Here is a 13,879-nt window from a genome sequence, read left to right as displayed (position 1 = left end):
ACTTGGACTCTGTAGTTGAAAAAAATCTGCTGCAAAGCCCTAGCGTCACTCATCAGGAACATCAAAGGCATTATGAGCTGGCTGGAGATTTCTTAATCACTGCTCCAAAGGAAAAAGAAAGTGCCAAAACTTGGCAAAAACAAACCATATGAGCTTGCTGCTTGGGGGCAGTTAGGGAAGTCCTCTTCAACTTCTTCACCTCCTCCCGAACACAAGCAGAAGCCCGCAAGCTTCTAAGCTTACGACAATCTGTCTCCTCACCAGAACTCTCCTCTCAAAGAATATGATCCTAGTATGCGACAATCCATTTTTTAAGTGCTGCATAATGCATCCAGTCAGCTACATTGTTCATGAAATTCTCCTCAACAGATGTTTTATCACCCAAAATCCAAGTGTTGCTGAGGCATTTCTCTCCTAAAATATCCTTAACTGAATCCAATGTCTTAGCATCATGAACTCAAAAAGTGCATCTTAGCATCCTGTCTGAGATGGTACCATTGTATGGGTAATACCTCTCTGATATCTCCTGCACCATAATCCTAGCGCTGGACCATACGAATCGCGAAACAGTTTAAAAATGAGGGTTTGACTCTTACAAGCTGCCTACCGGTGATATAAAACAAAAAATCAGCTTTAATCAGATGTGATTCTTAAATCTTTCTGATGAGGTCGGGATTAGTCTGTGTGCCACTTCCCACATGTGGGTACCTTGCAATGACTAAAAAGATGTTGGCCTCATTCCTTACAGATAATAATTAATCGGAATAATCTAAATCAAATGGTCAGTGATAGCAAACAAAACTAAAAGTTAGGGAGAATTGGAGTAGAGAAGGGAATCTCCTGGAATAACAAGTTTGCTTTAAATCCCTAATACCCAGGAAAGTATCACTCTCAGCCTTGGGAGAATCCATCTTCAAAAGGTTATTCATCACCTAGTTGTTTGAATAGTATCTTTAAGAAAGGCAGTTGTAAAATACCTTCATTTGCTCAAAATCTGCCATCAGTTGCATTCTTTGTAACAAGGACAATATAAAATCTCTCTAAAGATTCTGCCAATTTCTGGAATTTCATCTAAAATACAGGGGAGCTTCCAATCACTCAGCAAGCTCTTAACGCATCCCTTTATAATCACCTGTGAATCACCCTCAATTTCCAGAGGGTTATATTCCATAGAGGCTGCCAATTTAATGCCTTAATTCAAAGCCAAAATATTTGCTTCATTATTAATCTTCACTCCAAGGAAGAAGGATCCACCTTTCAGAAAAGTTCCTTATGGGGATCTAATCATAACGCTGACTTCACACAGATCAGGATTACCCTTTGAAGTGCCATCAAAATTCCACTTGGCAAGGAGATCCTACCGTACAAATGATATGTGTAGGGGCAATAGTTCATTGTGGTGGCGACGACCAACCTAGGCTTCGTACCAATATTGATAGTGATCCCAACAGAATTGGAGATAATCTCGTTGTCCATCCCCTTTAAAGGCAATGCATTAATGGAAATTGTATCAAATGGAGATTTTGAACTAGGTTGAGTTGAAGTGATCATGAATCGTAGATACAATTTGTGTGCATTTATGTCTTCAGGTGGCGGGATGTCCTTTGCCTAGCTTTATGTAGCGGCTAGAACCCGGTGCTATGTGTTTCATTTGAAGGAAGCTCAAAATACATTCCAAGGGAAAATTCTTCAACAAGAAAAATGGAAGCAAACTTCTCCCTATAGGCGTCAAAGCCTATGGTCGGCTTTTGGGGACACATCTTTGATTAGCGCTTATCGAACGTGTTTAAGTTTGCAGACATGTATTTCCTTAATCGAGTTAAAATTGTCCTTGAAGATGAGTACATGAAGGCACATTTTCGATATAGAACCAATGCCAATATTGCCTCCATGTTAATTGCATGGTCTTTCGAATTTGAATCCAGAGAGACGATGGAATGGATCTTCAACAATTGTGTCATAGAGGAATGGTGCGGGGGTTTGGAGAGTTTCATGGGAATGTCAAGGGATGGTAAAGGCTTTGTTTGTTCTGGTGGAGATTGGCTGGATGTAGGCGAATTAATTCCACCTTGGAGGCCTTTCCCTGGAATGGAGTGCCAATTGTAACAAAGAAGTGCACAAAGCCTCAACAAAAATTGGAATGAATGGTGTGAAAGATTATTTGAGGGCTAAGCAGGCACAAAGCATTAGGGAAGAACTGGCAAAATGGGGGCCATACGAGTCACGATTGGCACTAATGACAATTGCCTCTTCTTTGAATTGTAAGCAAGGAAGGCTGCAAGGGTCGACAAAGAAGAAGAGGGTTCATGTACTATGGATTGGAGAACTTTTAGAACACGGGAAGGATGCATATGACATAGAATCTTTGGTTGGGCGGGTGGATGCAACGGGTGACAAAGACAAAGCAATCATGGTCAACAATAAGTTTCAGTCCCTTCCTTTTGTATCTGTAATGCAACATTCAGGGGTAAGCCCTAATGTTTGTACTCGTGTAAGGAAGTATAGTTGTTTTGTATGTTTTTATCTGTTTTTATCAGGTTGGGGGCGAAGTGTGGATCATACACATAATTTTAGTATTTTCTGCTGATAATGTACTTTCTTTGATAATATTAATATAAAGACATTTACGGATAATAAATAAATAAATAATATCCAATCATAATAATAAAACTAAACTACAAATGCACAATTTATATTCTAACATTTTATGCCAAGTTTGTTTAATTTTTCTATTTAGCTGATTTCTTTTGTTTTGTTCACAGGGAAGGGGATGATATGTTTCGACTCTCTTGAGCCACATTATTGACCGATATATTCGTATTTGATGTTTGAAGAGGTCTCATTCTGTGTCAAGTGGAATATTGGCTTCCTTTTCAGAAGCTAGATTAAGCGGTTGAGTCTTTTGGAGAGCTTGCGGCAATAATGGTAGAGGATGCGGGAGAGTTTTACGTTCGGTACTATGTGGGGCACAAGGGCAAATTCGGCCACGAGTTTCTCGAGTTCGAATTTCGTCCTGATGGCAAGCTTCGTTATGCAAACAATTCAAACTATATAAATGATACCATGATTCGCAAAGAGGTTTTTTCTAACCGAGGCCGTGCTCAGAGAATGTTGTCGGATTATCTCAGAGAGCGAGGTGAACTTTTTTCAACGAAGTTTTTAGGGTTTTTGTGTGATTTGTAGTTCTTGATTTGCAAAACTTTGTTGAAGTTCGGTAAATGCTGCTAAGTGGGTTCGTCCCTGATTGATAAAGTCTAGTGAGAAAAATCGATGTTAATGTTTTTTAAATGCTGCAGAGCCTAGTTTTTTAAATAGGGTGGTGGTTTTCCTTTTGTTCTTTTCGTAAACCTTAACGCATAAAACCCCATTTGAAAATGTGTTGTGTGCTATAAAATCCTAAAAAATATAATTTTAGGGTTTTCTGTTGTTTGTAAACTTTAATGTGCAAAATCCTAATCAAGGTTTCTTGTTTGGTATTGCTGGAAACTCAGTTCGAGGAAAGAGGTTTTATAGTTTGGTTTGTATATGATTTGTTTTGAAACCCTATTTTTTTCCATTTTTCCTTTTGGGATATATCAATTTGCAGTATGGAGGAGCACTTACCCATGGGTGAACTGAAAATTACATGCGTTTATGATAGAAAGATCCAGCCATACATAGAGCATTGCATACTCAAAACACAACAACAAAGTTTAGCTGGACACAACAATTAGGCAAGCAGCTGCAAACAGAAGACTACCAAGCTCATGACATGGTGGCCTAGGATTTTCAACTTCCTCTTACTTGACTGCCACTTGGACTCTGTAGTTGAAAAAAATCTGCTGCAAAGCCCTAGCGTCACTCATCAGGAACATCAAAGGCATTATGAGCTGGCTGGAGATTTCTTAAGCACTGCTCCAAAGGAAAAAGAAAGTGCCAAAACTTGGCGAAAACAAACCATATGAGCTTGCTGCTTGGGGGCAGTTAGGGAAGTCCTCTTGAACTTCTCCACCTCCTCCCGAACACACAAGCAGAAGCCTGCAAGCTTCTAAGCTTACGACAATCTGTCTCCTCACCAGAACTCTCCTCTCAAAGAATATAATCCTAGTATGGAAGATTCTAACCGACAATCCATTTTTTAACTGCTGCATAATGCACCCAATCAGCTACATTTTTCATGAAATTCTCCTCAACAGATGCTTTATTACCCAAAATCCAAGTGTTGCTGAGGCATTTCTCTCCTAAAATATCCTTAACTGAATCCAATGTCTTAGCATCATGAACTTAAAAAGTGCATCTCAGCATCCTGTCTGAGATGGTACCATTGTAGGGGTAATACCTCTCTGATATCTCCTGCACCATAATCCTAGCGCTGGACCATATGAATCCTGAAACAGTTTAAAAAATGAGGGTTTGACTCTTACAACTGCCTACTGGTGATATAAAACAAAAAATCAGCTATAAACAGGTGTGATTCTTAAATCTTTCTGATGAGGTCTGGATTAGGCTGTGTGCCACTTCCCACATGTGGGTACCTTGCAATGACTAAAAAGATGGTGGCCTCATTCCTTACAGATAATAATTAATCGGAATAATCTAAATCAAATGGCCAGGGACAGCAAACAAAACTAAAAGTTAGGGAGAATTGGAGTAGAGAAGGGAATCTCCTCGAATAACAAGTTTGCTTTAAATCCCTAATACCCAGGAAAGTATCACTCTCAGCCTTGGGAGAATCCATCTTGAAAAGGTTATTAATCACCCAGTTGTTTGAATAGTATATTTGAGAAAGGCAGTTGTTAAATACCTTCATTTGCTCAAAATCTGTCATCAGTTGCATTCTTTGTAACAAGGACAATATAAAATCTCTCTAAAGATTCTGCCAACTTCTGGAATTTCATCTAAAATACTGGGGAGCTTCCAATCACTCAGCAAGCTCTTAACGCATCCCTTTATAATCACCTGTGAATTACCCTCAACTTCCAGAGGGTTATATTCCATAGAGGCTGCCAATTTAATGCCTTAATTCAAAGCCAAAATATATGTTTCATTATTAATCTTCACTCCAAGGAAGAAGGATCCACCTTTCAGAAAAGTTCCTTATGGGGATCTAATCATAACGCTGACTTCACACAGATCAGGATTACCCTTTGAAGCGCCATCAAAATTCCACTTGACAAAACCAGTGATTGGCCATTTGCATGAAGCTTACCGTTTGTGCTTATTCTTGATTACTCTATTAAAGGGGTTGTCAACCCTAACGTTGCAGAACCTTAGTGATGGTTTTATTTAACGATTTACCAAATTTAATTTTTTTCTTCAGTAATCACTGGCTTAGATGTCTTGATCAAGGGGTTTCTCTTACCTCAAAGTCATACTAGATTTACACCCTGCCTTTCTTTTGGGATATGCAGGAATCAGCGTGTTAGATGTGGCATTTTTGCTATTTTCAGTACATTTTCATGTCTTCTGTGATATACTTTACTGCTTGGGCTCATCTCAATTGACCTTTTTGACATTTGTTGTAATGTTGCAAAATTCAGTAGGTAAGCAAGAGTTTATGGGTCATGTGTGATTTTTTGTATATCTTAGTGTGCAATATCTAATTGAAGTTTAATAAATGAGGCAAAACTCACTTTTTAAATAAGGGTTTAGGGCTTTGACGTAAAATTTTGTAAACTTTAATGTGGAAAACTCTTATTAAAGTTCTTATTCAGGGGTTTTGTGTATTTTTTTGATAATCTCAGTGTGCAAGCACCTAATTAAAGTTTGTCTTTTTATATAAGGGTTTTTAACTTTTAAATTTTGGGACTTCCATGTGAATTTTTGTAAAGTTTAATGTGAAAAATTTGTAATAAATTGTGGTAAATTTTGCAAAACCTACTTTTAAAAATTTTTCTTAAGAGTTTGCATGTGAATTATTGTAAAGTATAATGTGCAAGACCTTATATAAACTTTGGTAAATGTTGTAGATCATGAAGGAAGATGACAATAACTGGCCTGAGCCTGATAGAGTTGGGCGACAGGAGCTTGAAATAGTGATGGGGAATGAACACATTTCATTTACAACTTCCAAAATAGGGTCATTGGTTGATGTGCAGAGCAGCAAGGATCCTGAAGGCCTTCGTATTTTTTATTATCTCGTTCAGGCATGTTTATTTACCTTTTTGCAGAGAGGTTTATGTTAAAACAACTAATATGGTATCAATACATCTATCTTTTAATTAAGCTTCATTTAGTTAATTTGATGACTTGATGAGTGCTCATGCAATCCTTTTCTAAAAATAATTATAGAGAAATATGAGTCAAATCGTAAGCTACCAGGTTGTATCTATCAGGTCTACTTAGGATGCTAGAAAATATGACAGGTAGAAACTATTTTCAGCAGGCTAGAAATTTGTTTTCAGGGTTATTGAATCTTTGTTTGCAAAATATTTCTTATTATGTAGGCATGTCTCAAATTATAGTGATGAGGTGATTTGAGTATGACTCTCAGGGTCTCAGACAATGCATTGGCAAAATTAACCTTTGTAATAGCTGCAAATACTTAAGAAAAATGAGTACATTGAAGTGTAGTTACACAAATTTAAAGGTGCAATCACTTCTGAATTCAAATTTTACTTTGCTCTGTTGCCTCCCATTTTCTGGTGCTTTGAAGTGTAGCCCGTCTAGTCGTACAAATTGCATATTAATTATTTTTAGATGCTGCTTTCACAATAACAGATAAAATTAATCATCATAACCTTTTATTCTCTTGGGTTCTACAGCAAACGACAGTGAGAATTGACTATGGAAGTAAATAAAGAGCTATTCCTATATTTTGTTTTACTAAAGCTGTCCAAGCTTTCAAAATGTTTGACATTGAGCCTGTTTCCAGTGAAGCCAATACCATAATGGTCTGAGACTCTGAATAAATAGCCAATTGATATCTTGGACCACTAGCTGCTTAGTACCCTGCATACTGAAAATGAAACTTTAAAAGCTAAAATGGAGTAATGATACCTCTACTATAATTGGAGAGTCTGTTATAAAGCTTCAAACATAGCTCGAGTAATCTTGTAGCATTTGTCATGAATTGGTAAAATATCCATGTAGGGCAATCTTCAGCTTAGATGCCATGTCTGAGAGGTATCTCTTCTGTCAAATTCACCTGGGGCTTCCACCTAGCCTAGTCCAGTGGTGTATGCAATTCCTTGTGGGATCGATACTGTCTTCCATTAAATATGAAGTTAAAATAAAAAGCTATTCCCTAGGTTACTGGGAGACGCATCTCCGAACCCTTGGGACATGTTGCCGGTACTGGGTTCATGGGCGGATATGTCTGTCAAGAGGAGACGCCACACAGAAGTTTCCGTGTGTCTCCAATGGCTTGCGTGCAATAAAACCTAGCTTTTAACACTGCTGTGCCAAGAAATGGCTGACATGATGCCGCAAGTTGAGGGAAACTGCCGCTAAGATGAAAATATGTTGGATATTTGAATGATAAAGCGTATTCGTGGTAACATAAATATAATATTTGACGAATCATCCCAGATAGCTCATGCTATGTAGAAAGGAGTGCTGGTTATGAATAAATTGTCCAGCAAGAAGTAAAAATAAAAGAATAAACCCTCACGGCAATCTTCTATGCAGTGGTTGACTTAGGAAATGAACATGCCAGACTCCAGCAAGGCTCACAATTCTCCACTTGTGGATGAATATCATATATCAATAAATTTCTTATAATATCATTTGTGTTCGTTAATTTTTATTTATTTATATTTGGTATTAGTTCTCACACAATTTTTATTTTTATTTTTTTTGGTATAAACAAAATTGTAAAATCCCTACACATTTTGATTGTATAAAATGCATTATATTCATATATTAATATTTTAAATATATATAATCTAAGTCGCAAGGTTTGGATTCGAGTTCAATTTCGGTAGCAATAAAATTCAGATGAAGTTTGACAAGGATAAAATCTTCGAGAAAAATTTGGACATTAAATTTGCTTTATATAAATGTGTTTAACTTAAAATAAAATAATATTATATATCTGTTAAACTACTTTAAATATATTAAATTTTAGTATATTTGTTAAATTTAATTGAAATGCTTTAAATCTGTTAAATTTAATATATAGTTTAAAATCTAAATTGAATATTTTAAAAAATGTCAGTTCAATTTATAAATGTTAATATTAAAAAATCAAATAAAGCAATATTAAATTTAATTATAGTAAATGTTAAATTTCTATAATAATAGTTTAGTTTAAACATATATTATAAAAATTTATAATACATCGTTAAATTTTATAAATGAAGAAAAACCTTAAAAAGATAAAATAACAGATCATAAATGTTAAATTAATAAATAAATGTTAAAGTTTTTTTATAAAAACGATATAATGTAAACAAATTAAATTTGACATTATGATCATATTTTATTAAAATTTAAAATGCTTGATAAACCCAACAAGGAAATAAATAAGAGAAAGAAACCTAAAATAAAATTTTGTGGTTTGTTTGGACATGGGAATGGAAAGAAAAGGCACATGGGAGCTGCAAGACCGATGCTGGTGAAAATGCAGCTCGACAGACCGACATGCTTTGCTCTCAACATTCGCTAAAACCTGAAATGCAGCTTGTGCCCTTCTCGTTTCTTCTGCAGTGAATTTGCAGTGTTTTAATAAGGAAAAAAGCCTGAATATGCTTTCCACAAACCCTAAAAAATGCTTACGAATATTATGGCAAATTTTAACGAATTTTATACAGAATGAAGTTCTCCAAAATTCGAATTTCATGGCTGAAATTCAGCGAACTCAGTGACTTAGTATACAATATTTATTATATTATTTTTATAATGTTTTGTAATTGAAAATATTATTTTAATTATATCATCTCCAAGTACTCCCGTCTCCTATTTTGAAAAAATAGCCATACCAGTACCAGTCTCCGGAGTCTCCAAGTACCCCTGCCTCAATACAACCTTGGGTATTCCTATATTTTTTTTACTAAATCTGTTCAGGCTTTGAAAATGTTTGGCATAGAGCCTGTTTCTGGTGAAGCCGATACCATAATGGCCCAAACAAAATTAATATCTTGGACTGCAAGCTGTTTAGTACTCTGCATAATGAAAATGAAACTTTGAAAGTTAAAATGGAGCAATGATACTTTTAATATAATTAGAGAGTCTGCTACAAAGCTTCATACCTATCTTAAGTAAGCTTGTACAATTTGTCTTTATTTGGTAAAATCTCTATGCAGGGTAATCTTCAGCTTAGATGCCATGTCCGAGGGGTGTTTCTTCTGTCATATTCACCTGGGGATTCCACCTGGCATAGTCCAGTGTTGTATGCCATTCCTCATGGGTTTGAAAGTGTTTCTTTTGTCAAATCTACCTGGGGCTTCCACCTGGCCTAGTCCAATGGTGTATGCAATTCCTAGTCCGGTGGTGTATGCAATTCCATGTGGGTTCAATATGTTATTTTGCCATTTTTTACTCCTTATCTTGACTCGTGGCATTTTGAACCTGTCTCTCCTCTTTGGAAGTCCCATTTGACAATTGAAGATTGTAGCATTGCTAGAACATTTTTTCTGAGTTGTAGTACCAGATTGCTTCATATTAATTTCCTTGGCAACACAGGCTGTAGACAGAGTATCAACAGGGTGAGAATTTAAGCTTTTCTTGCCTAGAATCATTGCATTGACTTCATCCCATATAGTTATCAACTATGTCACAGGGTTTGCTCAATCTAATCCATAAAGCTTGAACTTATGCGAACTTTTTAAAAAGCCTAAAAAAATCGTTGGATTCCTCCTAAAATTCGTAAGAAATAGGGTTAGCATTTTTTTTGGTTCACAATAGGATTTTCCAATTTTTCTTTGTACTGTAAGACTTGGGACACATGTAAAAGTAGATTGTGGGCTATTGGATGTTTGTTTGGACTTCCGTCTTTGTCTTGTGACTTTGCAGAGATTAAGCTTTGTTCATCGATTGTTCCCTGCAATAGGCCAATGGTGACGGAAGCTGCTGGTTGTTGCAGAGCCAATTTGGGGCCAATTCTGGACCATTCTATCAAGCAGAGACTTTGGTGACCTTTATATGGTTATACATTCTATTTTAAAGAATGAATATTGGATTCGATTGTAGTTTTTATATAGCAAATGAGCGGTGACTTAGGAAATAAATGTACATTCAATTTTATTTTATAAAATATCCCAGAAATGCAAGGACTTTGCAGGGATGGTTGGCCATCCCTGATATGGTTGGGGACATCAATTACATCCCCTAACTGTCCTGGGGACAGCCAGCCGTTTCCCCAGCAGTTACGCTCCTTTAAAAATAAAGGGCCCAAAATAAATTAAAAAATGTAGTATTGTTTTTTGTGGGTCCCCATGCCACTCTCGACCCTAAATGAGAGATTTTGGTCTGCAAAACAATAGATTTTCAAGCTTCTTTATGGTTTATGACAGTCACATGTTGTTAGGGTTGACTTTGCAAGATTTGAAAGCAGTTTTTAGTCATTTGTGTTGGCCAAGTATCAGGGTTTTTATGATAAAATCATTCCAAACAATACTTAGGATTGCATGCTCCATTTGTACCTTCCCAGATGGTGTTTCAATCTGAAGTTGGTGGTTTTCTAGCACCGAGAACTAGGGTTTTCTGTTATTTTTGCAGTCACAAAATTGCAGGTTTTGCAACATTTAATGGTAGAGATTTCAGTCTTATCGAGGTGGCCTCCTTTTCAATGCCAATACAAAGTTAAGAACTTGTCACTTGTGTCAACCACCATAATCCTGAGACAAGGGAGACAGGATTATTGATTGCACAAGTTCTGTGCAAACATGGGTAGCAGCAAAGTTTCTATGTTTTTGTCATTTTGTAGTTGAAGTTTGCAGCCCTTGGGCATTTTCATTTAAATGTTATGCCTTAAGGATCTATAATATATATGACAAATGCCTTATCAATGTTATTATATGAATATTTGGAATTTCCCTATATTTTAATAGCTGTCCCCTTCTCCATCCATTAAAATGGCATCCAAAAAAAACATCTCTGAAACACGTTCCCCCCTTCCCTGCCATCCCCGTCCTAGAAGCTTGGTGGAATATAATTTTTGAGACATTTGGTTCATTAGCAGTAGCATAGGAAGGTTGGGCAGGAAAGTCAATTCAAGCAATTATTGTTGCAGAACTAGAAACTGTCTATTTTTTACTAGGAGTTCTTGGAAAGTCTCTACCATTCTACCCAAATTGGTTTGCACTTTCTTAAGAAATTACATACGTGCAAGCACTGGTGAGGAAGGACATGATTGGGGTTTGAGAAGAAAGACCTGACAAAATATTCAAAGAAATAAATGCCACACAAGCGAGCATCTGTTGCAAGCCACAAAGATGGGGACCAATTTTTTTTTTTTTTGAAATCTATATTTTCAGATATCGTAGTGCAAGCTTTTGTAATGGTGTCTGATCTACACACAATATTTTTGTATCAATAATGTTAAGATCTCCTACATTGCATTTGCTTTAGTATCCTGGAATATTGCCTGATCTGGTTTCAGGAACTTCAGTCTATTGAATACAAATCCATGTGAAGTAATCATTCTTCTGTTTTGCTACAAAAATTGGAAGAACCCCTGGGATTTCTGATGGACAAGATGTACGCTTTGCTATGCCATAATGGCCTCTTTGAATTCTCATATCAAGTGTGAATGTGTGTCAAGCCTTGCCTTCGGCTATTCAAATAATTCATTTCTGATTCTTCAAATTTAAGAAATAATTATTCTTATTCCATCTTCTGCTTAACACACACACACACACTCATATATATTGATCAAGAAGCTATTGCGCCTACCCAAATGTATGGATTGTCAGACTGATGAAACAAGAGTGCAAATGAGAGAAAAAAACAGATAGCAATAGAGATTGACCACTTTATGTTTTGTGCAGCTATATCTAATGAGTGTTAGAGATAAATATATCTTTTGTAGCTGCCACAACATGCTTTTAGACTATAGGTGCTGTTAATTGTGGCTGAAAACTTGTCCCAAGAACTCTATCTTTTCACACAATGTTAATTATCATAGAAATTGAATGCAAGAATTAGGAGAGCTGGAACAGTTTCAGCTTGGATATCCCCATTCTGATCAGGCAAAGTCAAGTCCAACACCTGAAGAATGTTTCATATCTTGCTTTCTTCCCTATGTTAGATAGTTGAGTCAGAGATTTGCACATTTTTCTTGTTGGCATGAGATTTGTGATACAATGATGAGTGATAACTCTATGTTGGCATATTTAGTGCCATAAAGCCTTATTTCTCGAGGAAGAAAACCATCTAATAGAACTATTCAATCCTCTGCATCGAGAAAGTCTGGTAGCCTCAATTGTTAGAGTACTTTCCAAATTTTAATTATAAATTGGTGCTCTTCATCTTTCTAGTTATGCTAGGTGTCCCAAAGTTACAATTGCTTCAAAAAATAATGCCATTGAACACGTTTTGTTCATTGTACTAGCAAGCATCAAAGTGAAATAAAGTGTTTTCATGACTGCACACAACTGTTTTATGCAAGTGAACAATAACCATGTACCAGCTAGTTCTTGTTGATGATTTTGCAAGATGTATTCTGATATGTTGAAAAATATTTACACATCATTTGACCCATTAATATACAACCAAATTCAGAGCCCAATCAAGAAAAAGCATGTCATTGGAGAATGTTGAGTGTGCAATTTTTTGATTCTTAACAGGCTTCCCCAGTGTTTAGATTTGACGTCTCACCTTGCCATCATTTGGAAATAGTGGGTGGCCCCATTAAAATTTGTGTCACTCATCATACATTTATACAATATCTAATTCCATTAAACTTTGCATATATGTTATTTATTTTTCATATAAATCTCCATATTTTGAGAGTTAACAAGTTTGAATTCTTTTAAATATATGGATTCTCCATTGTCTTATTTCTGGACTTCCTTGTATGAACCGATTTTGTTCAGTAGTAGCTGATACTGACTTATTAATCACTTTGCCTTTATGCAGGATCTTAAGTGCTTTGTGTTCTCCCTCATTGGCTTGCACTTTAAGATAAAACCTTTCTAAATATTTCGATGCAGCATTTTGAAAGATGTGATGTACAATGTGAAGGTCTTTTAAGAGCATGGGCTACGTGAATGAAGATTGCTTCCAATATTTAGAAACTCTGTAGTGGCTGTCGTGATATATGTTGAGGAAGAAGGTGGTTAGTTGCTTTCATTGGGGGCATTAATACAGAATTTTGTGTGGTCTCTTGGCAACTATAACTCAATGTGAGATTTTGCGTGATGTGCTACAGTCACTGGGTTACTTACAAGCTGCTTTCTAATTACAGAAGTATATGTGGTCCCATTATTACTATAAATTGATGTGGGATTTTTGGGTCATGAGCGAGAGTCAATGAGTTTCTTACAACACATTTCTTCAAATTATTTCAGCTTTGTTTGGACATTCTGCAAATTGTATCTTATTGTGAAACATGTACACTGAATTTTTCCTAGAAAACTATTGATAACTTATGTGTTAGAATATTGCAATATTATTATACAGCTGACATGTACCATATTGTTGACAAGTTTAGTCTACATTGTTTATGTCATTGTCAAGTTGCGTTTGTACGATTTATAGATAAAAGGAAGATTTTCACAGGTTTCATGTTTAGTTAACTAGCTCCCCAAAACCTTACAACAAACATCATTTTAAGCGCTTTCCTTGCTACTAAGCTCACCAGAGGGAGAGAGTATGATTCTAGGATAAGTAAATGTTGGCCATTTGATTTTTTTATGACAGAGAAATCATTCACAAATAACATAAAGATGCATGCGGACAGGTGTTGTGACTGAAATAATATGTTGTCATGAATAGGTAATTATTTCATGCTAGAACT

General features: G+C 36.0%; 1 pseudogene across 1 annotated transcript; it reads left to right on the top strand.

The window, feature by feature from the left end:
- Positions 1-2,769: 2,769 nt before the first annotated feature.
- On the top strand, positions 2,770-13,567 carry LOC131069048 (protein mago nashi homolog 2-like; annotated as a pseudogene). The gene is made up of 3 exons (XR_009112104.2): positions 2,770-3,136; positions 5,949-6,125; positions 13,000-13,567. The product of XR_009112104.2 is annotated as a protein mago nashi homolog 2-like (transcript).
- Positions 13,568-13,879: the final 312 nt, after the last annotated feature.

Source organism: Cryptomeria japonica, chromosome 4 (assembly GCF_030272615.1).
Source record: "Cryptomeria japonica chromosome 4, Sugi_1.0, whole genome shotgun sequence".
In the NCBI taxonomy this organism is placed as follows: domain Eukaryota; kingdom Viridiplantae; phylum Streptophyta; class Pinopsida; order Cupressales; family Cupressaceae; genus Cryptomeria; species Cryptomeria japonica.
This window is presented reverse-complemented; position numbering and strand designations above follow the sequence as displayed.